Source organism: Eumetopias jubatus, unplaced genomic scaffold (assembly GCF_037043125.1).
Source record: "Eumetopias jubatus isolate StellerSeaLion01/CBP00866 unplaced genomic scaffold, mEumJub1_p1.0 scaffold_13, whole genome shotgun sequence".
Lineage (NCBI taxonomy): Eukaryota > Metazoa > Chordata > Mammalia > Carnivora > Otariidae > Eumetopias > Eumetopias jubatus.
The window spans coordinates 61,768,551-61,781,178 of NW_028274819.1; the positions used below are offsets into that span (position 1 = coordinate 61,768,551).

The 12,628-nt window shown below is 38.0% G+C and overlaps 1 pseudogene; it reads left to right on the forward strand.

The window, feature by feature from the left end:
- The window catches only part of LOC114218602 (large ribosomal subunit protein eL15 pseudogene), a 72,608-nt pseudogene extending 60,350 nt beyond the window's left edge, over nucleotides 1-12,258 (forward strand).
- The last annotated feature ends 370 nt before the right edge of the window (nucleotides 12,259-12,628 follow it).

Sequence of the window (12,628 nt, forward strand, 5' to 3'; positions counted from 1 at the left end):
AAAGCCATCTATGAAAAGCATACAGAGAATATCATTCTCAATGGGGAAAAGCTGAGAGCTTTCCCCCAAAGTCAGGAACGCGGCAGGGATGTCCACTATCACCACTGCTATTCAACATAGTATTAGAAATCCTAGGCACAGCAATCAGACAACAAAAAGAAATCGAAGGCATCCAGATCGGCAAAGAGGAAGTCAAATCTCACTCTTTGCAGATGATATGATAGTTTATGTGGAAAACCCAAAGACTCCACCCCAAAACTGCTAAAACTCATACAGGAATTCAGTAACATGGCAGGATATAAAATCAATGCACAGAAATCAGTGGCATTCCGTACACTTACAATAAGACAGAAGAGAGACCAATTAAGGAGTCGATCCCATTTACAATTGCACCCAAAACCATAAGATACCTAGGAATAAATCTAACCAAGGAGGCAAAGGATCTGTACTCTGAAAACTATAAAATGCTCATGAATGAAATTGAGGAAGACACAAAGAAATGGATAAACATTCTGTGCTCATGGATTGGAAGAACAAACATTGTGAAGATGTCAATGCTACCTAGAGTAATCTACACATTCAATGCAATCCGCATCAAAATACCATCTACTTTTTTCAAAGAAATGGAACAAATATTCGTAAAATTTGTAGGGAACGAGAAGAGACACCGAATAGCCAGAGGAATGTTGAAAAAGAAAAGCAAAGTTGGCAGCATCACAATTCCGGACTCCCAGCTCTATTACAAAGCCGTCATCATCAAGACAGTATGGTACTGGCACAAAAACAGACACATAGATCAACAGAACAGAATAGAGAGCCCAGAAATGGACCCTCAACTCTATGGTCCACTAATCTTTGACAAAGCAGGAAAGAATGTCCAATGGAAAAAGACAGTCTCTTCAACAAACGGTGTTGGGAAAATTGGACAGCCACATACAGAAGAATGAAACTGGGCCATTTCCTTACATCACACACAAAAATAGACTCCGAATGGTTGAAAGACCTAAACATGAGACAGGAGTCCATCAAAATCCTAAAGGAGAACACAGGCAGCACTTCTTCGACCTCAGCCGCAGCAACTTCTTCCTAGAATCATTGCCAAGGCAAGGGAAGCAAGGGCAAAAATGAACTATTGGGATTTCATCAAGATAAAAAGCTTTTGCACAGCAAAAGAAACAGTCCACAAAACCAAAAGACAACCAACAGAATGGGAGAAAATATTTGCAAATGACATATCAGATAAAGGGCTAGTATCCAAAATCTATAAGGAACTTATCAAACTCAACACCCAAAGAACAAATAATCCAATCAAGAAATGGGCAGAAGACATGAACAGACATTCCTCCAAAGAAGACATCCAAATGGCCAACAGACACATGAAAAAGTGCTCAACATCTCTCAGCATCAGGGAAATCCAAATCAAAACCTCAATGAGATAGCCCCTCACACCAGTCAGAATGGCTAAAATTAACAAGTCAGGAAACGACAGATGTTGGCGGGGATGCAGAGAAAGGGGAACCCTCCTACACTGTTGGTGGGAATGTAAGTTGCTGAAACCACTCTGGAAAACAGTATGGAGGTTCCTCATACAGTTGAAAATAGAGCTACCATACGATCCAGCAATTGCACTACTGGGTATTTACCCCAAAGATACAAATGTAGGTATCCGAAGGGGTACGTGCACCCCAATGTTTATAGCAGCAATATCCACAGTAGCCAAACTGTGGAAAGCGCCAAGATGTACATCGACAGATGAATGGATAAAGAAGAGGTGGTATAAATACACAATGGAATATTATGTAACCATCAAAAGGAATGAGATCTTGCCATTTGCAATGACGTGTATAGAACTGGAGGGTGTTATGCTGAGTGAAATAAGTCAATCAGAGAAAGACACGTATCATATGACCTCACTGATATGAGGAATTCTTAATCTCAGGAAACAAACTGAGGGTTGCTGGAGTGGTGGGGGTGTGGGAGGAATGGAATGGCTGAGTGATAGACATTGGGGAGGGTATGTGCTGTGGCGAGTGCTGTGAATTGTGCAAGACTGTTGAATCACAGATCTGTACCTCTGAAACAAATAATGCAATATATATATATATATATATATATATATATAAAAAGAAAAAGATAGCAGGAGTGGAAGAGTGAAGTGGGGGAAATCGGAGGGGGAGACCAACCATGAGGTCTGAACAACAAACTGAGGGTTCTAGAGGGGAGGGGGGTGGGAGGATGGGTTAGCCTAGTGATGGGTAGTAAAGAGGGCACGTTCTGCGTGGAGCACTGGGTGTTATGCACAATGATTCATGACTACTACATCCAAAACTAATGATTTAATGTATGGTTATTAACATAACAATAAAAAAATTTTAAAAATTTTCAAAAAAAAGAAAATATAATTAGAATCTAATCCATGGTCTTTTCAATTTTTTTAATAATGCAGCTTTGTTAACACTAATATGTTGTATCTTATGCAAAAAAGGTTTTATACAATCAAAGAGCCTAGATTCTTAGGAGTTAGAGAAGGCATAAGGTTACAAAATGTTTATGCTAATACAATAACATCATATCATAGTACTTATTTCTTTATCTTACAGGGAAAACTGATCTCAGAGAAATTAAGGGCTCTTCCCAAAGCCACGCAACTAATAAGTGATAAAGGTGGGGTTTGAATTTAATTATGCCTCACTTGAGAGACTCAACTATTTTCTCCCATGCCATTTCTTCTAATAAATTCTGATGCTGTATTTTATTAAATTCTGAATATACCTACTTTATATAACCCTTCATAATCATATATTAATTCAGAAAATATCTTCCAATTCATCAATATGAAAAAAAACCACTCAATTCATTTAAAAATATTTCCTGAGAACTTACTAGTTCCTAAGTATCATACTTAGTAGCCATCCACCAAATGCCATAATATAACAACAGAAATCATTTGAACAATTTCAATCACAAGTAAAAGAAACTCAACCGAATGAGACACCTGGGTGGCTCAGTTGGTTAAGTGTCTGCCTTTGGCTCCGGTCATGATCCCAGCGTCCTGGGATCTAGTCCTGCATCGGGCTCCCCACTCAGCGGGAAGCCTGCTTCTTCCTCTGCCTGCCACCCCCACTGCTTGTGTGCTCTGTCTCTCTGACAAATAAATAAATAAAATCTTTAAAAAAAAAGAAAAAGAAAAGAAAAGAAAGAAACTCAACCCAAACTAACTTAAGCATCACATAGAGATTTATTGGCAGGGCACTGGTGATGTTTTTCTAAGTGAAGGAAGAACTTCAGGAGCCAGAGCACCTATGGGTCTCTAAAAGATAAGGCTTGAGCTTTTTCTCACCATGACTCTCTCCATCTCTCACCTCTACTTCTTTTAGGAAGTTGGCTTCATTTACTCAGGCTTCCCCATGTGATGACAGACATGGCCTCTATAGCTAGGAAGTCACATCATTACAGTCTGAAAGGTGAGAAAGTTTCCTGCAGCTTAGCATGTAAAGACATCAGTAAAGCGGGTGCTTGGTTGGCACAGTTGGTTAGGTGACTGACTTTTGGTTTCAGCTCAGGTCTAATCTGAGGGTTGTGAGATGGAGCCCCATGTTGGGCTCCAACGCTCAGTGTGGAGTCTTGGATTTCTCTTTCCCTCTCCCTCTGCACCCCCACCCCCATGGTCTCTCAAAGAAAGAAATAAAATCTTTACAAATAATTAAATAAGTAAATAATAAAAACATCAGGGAAGGATTCTAACTGGCCAGCTAGGTTCACATAACGATCCATTACCAATCACTGGCCAGGGTGATGAAACATTATGGTTATTTAGGCTTGGGTCACAAGCCCGCCTCTATCATCTGGTAGATGGATATTTTGGTTGGGAGTTCCACAAGAATTACAGGATTGCAGTGGAAGAAGAGCAGTTTCCTAAAGAAAGAGGCCAGGGGAGAGTTACAAGTAGATTAGGAAAGCAAACTGCTGATCAGAATTGGCAGACTTTCAGATATATACTAGCTAACGTTTGTTGAACATGTACTACACGACTGGTATTCTGAACATATTACATGTATTGTATTATTTCATCTTCACAATAATCACAAGAAATAGGTTATATTTTTATCTCCAGTAAAGATTAACAAATTAAGGCTTAGAGAAATTAAATAAATTGCTCAAGGAGGTACAGCCAGTAGCTAGAAAGGGCTGGACTGAACATAATGTCTGATATAGCTCTTACAACCATTCTGTGCCACCTCCAGGTTTGGAACTGTTTTTCTTCTTTTACCCATCGCTACACACAGCATGATTTGTAGGTCCTGGGTGTCCTTCTTTGTGAACATTTTAGTTTGTTAATGTCACTAAAATATATTTAGAAGCAAATTGCATGTATCAGATGTATCTATAAAACAGGAAAATGAGTAGGAATATCACACTCATAATTTGGATTTTGTTATTTTAGTGAAGCCACTGAATTAATTTAAAACGAATAGTAACATCAACATGGGTAATCTTGTTTATACTTGGGCCAAATATAATGCTTCAAACCTTTTCCTATAAACTGCTGCCAAAGCAGATATTTGTCTCTTTTTGAAATAAAACACTTGATAGTTTCTACCTTTATCCTCTATGCTGATTTCGTATGTATTCATTCCTGGGTTGAATTTCTTTCTCTTGACCTTGTTCACCAATCCCACCAGCAAATGTTATGCTGAGACACCTCTCTTTCATCCATGGTATTGATGTTATCATACTACTTACCACATTAGTGAGCATCCATTATCTATCTGATATTGTTGTTGTTTAATGTTTGTTACTCCATTATATAACAAACTTTCTGAGTCAGGGATTATGTCTACTTTATTCATCATTGAATGCTCAGTGGCTAACCAAGTGTTTGGTAGAAGAATCAACCGACAGGTAATCTTAAATGAATAAATGGATGAATCTACTAATATTTTAATATATATAGCACATATTTTGTCTAATCCAAAGTCAAATTCTGTTATCATTGTTTTGTTTTGTTTGATATTTAATGTTAAGATAAAATCTCACAAGACTCATGTTACATTTTCCCACTTTTGGCTTTTTTGTCAGATGGAAACATATTGAGATTTGTTCATACCACCCTGTCCTTGCTCACCCTGGTTCCTTAGCTTACGCTGCCCAACTTCTGCTTTTCTGCAGGGTAAATTCCCAGTCTCCATTCTAGAATTTTTCTATCACCACATTATCTATAAATCTGTTTTGACCTCCCTATGGTAATTTCTTCTCCACTCATGTTTCTGAGGATAGTAATGACTCTGATGCTGATGGAGTTTAGTTGATTGGGAGTTGAAAATACACAACTCCTGAGAAAAAGCCAGTTTGCTGAAGCAAAGACAAAACTGTACAAGAATGAAAGGATTTTGGGGGGAGAACAGGGGGAGAATTATTAAAGGTATGACAAAGTGGGTTAAAATTCAAGATAGGAGTATATATTTTTCAATATTATGCAAATATTCCCAACCAAAACTTACATTCTGGGTGTGAATTTCCCTGATCAAAAAACTATTCATCTTTTACTTCTATCTTTTCCATTCTTTTTCCCAGATTTTCAATACCGTCTATCCTCTCTTATTTGACATTCAATGTCAAGGCTCTTATTTGAAATTCAATGTATGACATTAATCCCATGGTAAAATGACTTTGTAAAACAGGAGATGTAAGAGAAATATTTTACTAATGAAAGACCACATTGAAATGAACAATAAACTATAAAAAACGGTGACTCACGCTTAGAGAGACAGCCAGGGAATCACACCAGAATCACACCAGAACCACACTAACGTTCAAATTCTATTGTCATTCACTGGTTATGAAAATTGTTTATTAACTCTCTGAGCTCCAGTTTCCTCCTGTGTATGACTGGTTAATACCTACTTCATATGGTAATTGAGAAGAAGATAAAATAACATACAGAGCAACTGATGAATAGGCGCTCAGTAAGTATGTACTGAATTGAGTTAAATTAAAAGAAACTTGTATGACCTTACATATTTATCTCATCCCATTCAAGTAATATCCCATTTAAAAATTTCAGGGAAATTAAATTTAAATAAATGAATTAACCTGTTCATTTCCAAGTTAATAACTGGGACAATCAAGATCAAAATGCAGGAAGAAAAAATAAAACTGTATTTAAAAGGACATATTGTAACAATTACCATGTTAGAAAGATTCTTGAGCATATAGACAATAATACAGTATGACATATGAGGAAAATACTTACAGTATTTACTCTGTAAATAGTGATTAATAATAAATTAATAAACATTTGCCAAATAATGAATCATACTTGATTTCAAGCAGGGAATGACTAATTCTTATCTTCTCCATCACTTCTATTAAAAGAAATACATGGTTATGCTCAAGTGATATCTCTGATATAAAAGTTTGAAGATCTAAGAGCTATTACTTATTGTGTGCAAGGTGTTAATACATCTCTTTGGAACCTCAGTGCATTTTTTGGAGGAGAAACTTGATGGATCTTTGTAAGTAATCCTAAATTTAGAGAAAAATAAGTTTAAAAAAGGGTGATCTCAGATTAATGAGACAGTGGCTTCAGGATCCCATTCCACTCCAAAGCAGGCTTTCCCTAACACTCATTAGCAATCTGAAGTTTTCAGTCAGTTTAAACTTGATTCTGGAAAATTAAGTCTGTCAGCAGCAGGTATTTATTGGAGAAGTATTAACAGAAGCCTGGACATTTCTGGAGCTGTGCTCCTAAAAGCATTTGCAGATGGGAGCTCTTTTCCTCCACCCTCCATTTTCAGTAAGGGAAGGCTGAGGCATTTTTCAATGAAGCCTCTCTGGGCAAACCCTAAGGGCCTGTCTTCCTGCTGTGTGTACCAAATCAAGGGAGTTGAGTAGGAGGTAGTAAAACAGGAGAAGATGAAAAATGGCACCACTGAAGGCTCCTTTTAACTCTCCAAATATGCAGCATCCAGTAAACAACAATCAGAACACACATGCCCTCTTGTCAGTACCTATGATCAGCTGGTCAAACATTGGTGACCCCCAATTGTACTTAGCAGCCTGGAAAATCACACCTGAGGCAGAGTTTCAAAGCAGGACAGGCTTTTCCCGTTCTAGGAGCCTGGTACTAGGATCTCAGGACACAGTGCTAATCATTTCATGGATTTATGGACTTGATCTGGGAAGGTTTGGGGTATCACATGCTCACTCTGCTCCCTACACTCATGAAGGTGACCTTCACGAGTGTCCAAGTCAGAATTTTCCAGAGTCAAGCCTACAATCCCATCTCCCAGTTTTTAATATTGCTGCCTCCCAGAACAAAATAAAATAAATGCCATTTGAGACAAGTTGTTCATTCCCAATCACCTACATTTTTTGGTACCTCTTACAGGTAAAGCCAAACTCCAGTTTTCATAAAGAGCTAACTCAGTACTTATCTGGACAAGTGTGGTATCCAGGAAAGATGAAAGATCTCCAGACTGTGCTCCCAGGAGCTATGCTAATCTGGAGAAGACAGCACGTTGTTATTAAAGAGTAAAGATAACACATGTAAAGTATCTAGCTAGCAGAGCAATGTCTGATGCACCAATAGCATTTAATAATAATAGAATGGACAAGGTATTCCTTTCACAACAGTATTAGTTCCTTTGTCCATTTATTCCTTTGCTCATTTTGGTGACTTGCCCTTTCACTGTCCAGGCAGAGAGGACTCTGTTACTCCTTTCAAGTGTAACTACTGCAAATGTGTTCTTCGCTCAGCCCCTTCCCAGATACTGAGTTGTCTAGAAACCCAGGTTCCAGGGGTGTCCCTTCGCCCGTGCTAGTGTACATGTCCCCCCTTCTCTGGCTCTCCCCCTTCTATGTGGATGCATGTACGTATCTCTCTGCATCTCACTTTCCAACCTTGTGGCCCTTGAGTTTTAGGAACCTGAAGATGCTCAAACAGAAATCATCTCACCATATATTAATGGGAATGATTTGTTTGACCATCGAATGAGCTCCTTTTTAATTAAAGTTTAAAGCCTGACAAACTCTAAAAATATGTACTGCAGACAAGAAAAAAGAGTACATTATCAAGATTGGCAAATTAAAAAAAAAAACCTGCCACTAAAAAAAAAAGGTTACCAAATTTTGTCAGAAGAAAGTTTTTTATGCAAGCTGGCTCTTCTTTATCCTGGCTCTTCCATTTGCTTGTTAAGAGACAGAGAGCGCAGGTCAGGCCAATTCATTTCTCCCAGCTGATGTACCCTCCCCTTGCGAAGTGAGGTTAATAAATCTTTCCTTTCCAGGCCCGAGGTCAGGAGTTATTTATAAAGACATACCAATGACAAACATTTACATTCACGAACCTTAGTATATATCAGCATGTTAAGCACTTTGCATCATACATGATACCCTATATGAGAAGAAATATTTATATCCCCATTTAATATAGGAGAAACTGAGGCTGTATTACTATATTATATATTACATTAAAGTACAAAATACTTTTTAGCCAAAGCATGCCCTGTAATGTCATTAATTAATTATCATTATCCCTTCAAAAAGTAAGTGAACATAAGATTTACAAAGAGCCATGTTTGGTTTCTCTCAAGGAAATGAAGCTGTCATTCTGTGCCCACCACTTTCCCTCCACTGTCAGGCTTCGCAGATGCACCGTCTATACTTGCAGACTCCACTTATTTGCAACTTTTCCTTCCTTATGCTACTGCAATCTTCATCTCATCCCCACACCTCCTTGAATCAGGATGAAAAGGGAAATAATGTTTCTATTAAAACAATAAGGGGGCCAGAGTTGCATCATTTCTTAATTAATTGGACGATGCCTGTCTCTCTCCTCTCCTAATTACATGCTTCTCTTTTCATTTCCTACTTGTGATGAGAATCTACACTCTTAAATAAAATCAATATAAGATTTGAGTTGAATGGGTACCAACTTTACTCTGAGGGAAAATGACATTAGTTCACTACACCAGCTCAGAAAAGAACTTCAGGGTTATGAGGATTAAGTTAGCTTATTCTTGATTTACTCCATACATTGTTATTGAGCAATGCTAAATACTGGGCATATATCAGTCAATAAGACAGATGTGATTTTTGTTCTCATGGGGCCACATTAACAGAGGAGACAAACCTTGTCTGTGTCATTGATGAGTGGGGATGGAAAGTGTGTATCTGTCTTATTTCACTTGATAGTAGTGTATGGTAGTAGTTATGGTTGTTACAATTATGTTTCATCTTTACTGGTGCTTATTATATGCCAGGCATTGTTCTGTACACCTTCCAGGTATGAATTCTTTTAACAACTATTCTAAACTGCAAGACTGTTCATGTCACTTTCTGATTTCAGTGGTTCTTTGCAGATCCACATTAATGGGTAAACCAACTGGGCATATAAAGGACATTAGAATATCACAGGGCACTAAAACATCACTGAAAATAAACCTTGATGAGGAAAATCACATTTACCAGAACTCTTTTTAAGGAGAAGACAAAAAGTGGTTGGAAAAAGTAGTTTATATGCCTGCTGGGCATGGAGGGTGAAAATTTTCAGAAGGGAGGCTTAAGTCATAAAAGTTACTCTCTAAAGTGCCTTCAAGTGAAGACGGGTTCTGTTAACTTCCACCTTTGTTTGTCTTTGCCAAAAGGCAGTGGGCATGATGGAAACAAAAATGGGTTACTCTCTATAACTGATGAGACACTGAGCATTGGCAATGTTCCTGGCCAATCTCTCATGCAATCCTCAGAGCTTCCTCTAAACATACGTTGGACAGAACTCAAAAACTATGATTCAAACAAACACGAATTATTGTCCCTCTAAGTCATTTTCATTCTTTAGACACGCCTTGAACTTCATAATTATATCAAACAATTTCTTATTTTACAAATCCTTCCTATTCTGGTGTCTATCTTTCTATCCTTAACTGCTACCATTCTGTCTCTGTATATGTTTGCACACCACTACTATTACTTTACTGATTTCTTTTCTAATTATTTGTTTATCTGACTTCACCATCAAGTATCAGTTCCATAAGCATGGTAATTTGTCTTATTCATCTTGGTACTCCATTGCTAATGTCCTGAATAATGCATACAGGTGTTATATTTACTAAATAACTATTTTCTACTGAAGGAAACCCCCCAGTAACTTGTTTACTAAGTCACAGTTACTGTAGCCAAGAAAACTGTATGTACAGATCAGATATCCAATAAATATTTGTTGAATGTCTATATGATCATCTGATCCCTTGTTCCTCTAAATAATGTTCACTTCATCTAATAAGAGCAAATCATTTTCTTTTACTTTCTTTGGATAGTCTTTCTGCTATTCTTGTATTTCAGAACATTCAGAAGTGGTTTAGTTTCATAATTCTGAAGTGTGTTAAAAATGTGTTATTTATAGACTAATTGGCAAAGCCATATAAATGCAATGATAGCAGCTCAATTTCTGGGTACAGTCTTGTTTGGTTCATCATAATTTGACAAGTTGCATGCGTGAGGTTAATGAGAAAATTCATTTTATCTGACATACTAGGCATTTAGGAGAGCAATAGTCACACTAATGAAGAATTACATGTTATACATATTGCATAGTCTTTGCAATTTTTCTTAAAAATATATAATGAATGGTTTGCTTTGCTGAACTCTAGTTAAAAAAAGAAAGAAAGGGCAACACCCAGGACTTCTAAAGAGAAACAGAATGTCTTAATAACTTCATGTTCAAGGCAGAAGTTCAAGGTGATATCCCAGATGGGCAAACATGGACCTTTCCCCCTGCCTAGTGTGGAAGCACACAAGAGAACTGAATTATTTATCCACATTACTCTGAAAATAATTGTTTATAGTAATCATACCAGGTATATGCCACTAGCACTCATAAACATCCTTTTAAAATAAGCTAACAACTACAAATATAGGGAAACAACCCTTTCCCTATAGGCAGTGAGTTGAGATCCAAATAGCATTCCTGTTATACCCACCAGAAGGAAAAAGTTAACAAATTTTCCTCTCTAAATACTTGTTGGTGCCTACTATATGACAAGCACTGTGCAAGGTGTTAGAGAAGAAGACATAATGTCACTGCCCTCAGGAGCACACAATCTAGTGGGAAGAGCTTGAATTTATGAACGATCCAGGGTAAGAACCTTTGCAGGTGAGATTCAGCAAGTGAATCTTGTCAAAGACAGACAGATCTGGTTCTTTCTGAGCATACTGGATGCCTAATTAGTTCTATGAGGATCTCTGTCCTAACATAGGTTATTCCCTAAGAAACAGAAGAACACAGACAGTCTCTATTTTAAGTGTGAGGTCTAATCATTTCCCAACTTGGCAAAAGTTTTATAAGTCCAACTTCTTGTGCTTGTCATAAATGGTCTTACTTGCCACCTCTAGCACCAGTGTGTGGACATACTTGGCAAAAAATCACACAAAAAACCCAAATCAAACCAAAACAAACCAACAACAACAACAAAAACCAAACCAAACTGAAACAAAACAACAACAAAAAGCCCCCACTTGTACACGTAAGGGACTTGAGATCACTATATTTAAGTATTTAAATATTAAGCAGTAGTAGGCCCAAAAAGGATCGTGGGAGAACGGCTCTTTCTTTTCATGTGGTGGCAGACATCAGCTCAAAGGTAAGCCAAGGTAAGAACTTACAAGTACATCCAAGAGCTATGGAAGAAGCAGCAGACCTATATAACACGCTTTCTTCTCAGGGTGCCCTGTTGGGAGTACCAGCAGCTCTCTGCCCTCCACAGGGCCCCATGCCCAACCTGGCCCAATAAAATGCACAGACTGGGATACCAGGCCAAGCAAGGTTATATCATATGCTGGATTCATGTGTGATATGGCGGCTGCAAATGCCCAGTTCCTAAGGGTGCTACCGACAGCAAGCCTGTTCATGACGGTTTTAACTAGCTAAAGTGTGCCTGAAGCCTTTAGTCTGTTGCACAGGAGTGAGCTGTACACCACTGTGGGGCTCTGAGAGTCTTGAATTCTTACTGGGTTAGCAAAGATTCCACATACAAATTCTTTGAGGTTATCCTCAGTGATCCATTCCTTAAAAGTATCAGAAGAAATCCTGACAACCAGGGCATCACCAAACCAGTCCACAAACACAGAGAGATTCAAGGGCTGACATCTACAGGCTGCAAGAGCCGTGGCCTAGGAAAGGGTTACAAATTCCACCACACTATTGGTGGTTCTTGCCAGGCAGCATGGTGAAGACACAATACTCTTCAGGTCCACCATTAACACTAAGAAAAGTTTGTAAAATTCTAACCTAATAAACAATTTAGGACAGTCAAAAATAAATAAATATTAAGCAATAATAACAATATTTGGCATTTGTATTTAGATGCACTATTTACAAAATGTGCTTTCAAAGTGCATTCTCTTAGTGGCTGTGCCTCAGAATTACCTGCACATGTTAAAATCGCCAGTACCTAGACCCCAGACCAGCAGATTCTGATTCAGTAGGTCAAGAATTATATTTTTAAGCAGTTTCATGGATGATTTGGAATTGCAGTCAGGATTGAGAACCATGCCTTTATGTCATGTTTTTCCACAGTACTCCTGGGAAATAGGCTCCATTTATACTCCATGAGCTTTCACTCCTTTATGC